At 39.7% G+C, this 2218-nt stretch overlaps 1 long non-coding RNA gene across 1 annotated transcript; it reads right to left on the bottom strand.

Moving 5' to 3' along the window:
* Positions 1-276: 276 nt before the first annotated feature.
* LOC104947211 (uncharacterized) lies at positions 277-1038 on the bottom strand. The gene is made up of 3 exons (XR_798539.1): positions 966-1038; positions 600-654; positions 277-404 (listed from the first exon to the last, which is right to left on the bottom strand). It is a non-coding gene; the product is annotated as an uncharacterized lncRNA (long non-coding RNA).
* Between the last annotated feature and the right edge of the window lie 1180 nt (positions 1039-2218).

Here is a 2218-nt window from a genome sequence, read left to right as displayed (position 1 = left end):
CATCTCCTCTCCTCTCATCACATCTCCTCTCCTCTCATCTCATCACATCTCCTCTCATCTCATCACATCTCATCACATCTCATCACATCTCATCTCCTCTCCTCTCATCTCCTCTCATCACATCTCATCTCCTCTCCTCACATCTCATCTCATCACATCTTCTCTCATCTCATCACATCTCCTCTCATCACATCTCCTCTTCTCTCATCACATCACCTCTTCTCTCATCTCATCTCAGGTTCAATTCATTCACACGGAGCGAGCAGGACTCACAGGGAGTGTGACTGGTGAAGAAGAGGAAGGACACTCCAGGATGAAGCCTCCACTTCCCCTGCTCCTCCGCCTGACAGAACACAGCGCTGCCCCTCCCACTCACGGCCCTGTGCAGCTCCTGGATCAGGTACCTACACACACACACACACACACACACACACACACACACACACACACACACACACACACACACACACACACACACACACACACACACACACACACACACACACACACACACACACACACACACACACCTATATACTCGTATGTATGTACGCATAAGCATGAAGCACCGAGGAACATTTGCAGCAGCAAATACACACCTGACACACCCCCTTCTTGCAATGACTTCTGCATGGCTGTCATTAAGTATTTCACCTACATAAAAGACAGAATCAAGGAAAACTCAAATTAAAGAATTGATAAAAGATTGTTTTCATTGTTCATCATGCTGTAATGAATGTCCCACATGAATGTATTTGTTTTATTCTAAGAACACATAAATGCAAGATTTCAGTGAAGATTTTAATCAATCCTCACTTTGGACTGCAACAGGGTAATTGTAAAAATAAATATAAAGAACATATCCTGTGGTGACAACCTTATTTGTTTGTCCTGACAAAATAAACTCTCTGTTCCTGCTAAACACATACAAAAGACACAAAGGTCACAGCAACAGGAGGACATACCAGAGGGACTCATGGCTGTCTGTCCGATACATTTGGTCCCCGTTCCCAGGGAAACAACCTCCTTCTCAACTGTTGGAGAAAAAAGACTTTGATCACATATTTAGTCCGTACACATGCTTCACATTCTTATATCCTTTTAAAAAGATGTTCTCTAAATGATAGGCAAAACATATTGTTCATGTAGTCATGTTCCTGTGCAGTGTGTTCTGGATATAAAGGGACAATGATATTGCTTTGAGTACATTTATTACGTACATGCTTCGGAAGTGATGGAAAGTAATTACATTTATTTTCATTTTGTGCTAATTTATACTTCTACCCCAAAACATTTTGGAAAAATATTGTACTCCCCTACAATTATTTCACAACATATGTTACTAGTTACTTTTGCAGGTTTATAATATTCATAAAAATAAAGAGTAAATTAACTGATACACTTTGATGAACTGTTATGGATGGAGATATCTAGCAGTATAAACAGTTGTTCATGTTATCTCATCCTTCAGCTGCAACTTAAAATGACATTAATGCATCACTTATTATAAACCAATGATATAATATATATTATTCAGAAAATGACCACTTTGTATAAATAGTATAATTAGATGCAAAGTACATTTTGCATCTAATCAGAGGTGGGAAGTCACTAAGTACTCAAGTACAGCACTAAAGCACAATGTTGAGGTGCTTCTACTTTACTTGAGTATTTACATTTTTTGCTACTTTGTACTTCTACCTCACTACAATTCATAGGAAAATTGTGTTTATTTAATATTTAGTAGCTTTACATATTTTGAGTGCAGGTCATGGTACCGGCTGGCTGTACAGCCGTCATGACGTCAGCAGTACGTCAACGTTCTCGCGTTGCATTGACGAAAGTAAATGTTAAATTTGGGTTGCGTTCCGATAATCCAAAAATCAGCTCCTAAATTCTAACCCTATCTCCTATTCCTTGACCTCTGAGTGAAACGTCACGGGGTTAAGGGATAGTGGATAGGAGAATTCAAAAGGACTTAGGAGAAGATACTGCAGTACTTTAGAGAATCCGAATGCACTTTCACTATCTGATGTGTTTATGATGCGCAAGCGGACGTCATTGTTTGCGTCTGCTGCTGTGGTGAAACTATGGAAACTACAGTGTTCTATACAACGGACTACAACATGGATGTTTAATAAGAACGAGGGACTCATCTAGAGACTCTGCACCGTGCTCTGATGCTGTTGTTTTATGCTTTATGAACGTGGACAACAGA

This window comes from Notothenia coriiceps, unplaced genomic scaffold (genome assembly GCF_000735185.1).
Source record: "Notothenia coriiceps isolate Sejong01 unplaced genomic scaffold, NC01 NC01_scaffold00000183, whole genome shotgun sequence".
Classification (NCBI taxonomy): Eukaryota; Metazoa; Chordata; class Actinopteri; order Perciformes; family Nototheniidae; genus Notothenia; species Notothenia coriiceps.
Note: the sequence above shows the minus strand (reverse complement) of the source record. Positions and strands in the feature narration are given on the sequence as shown.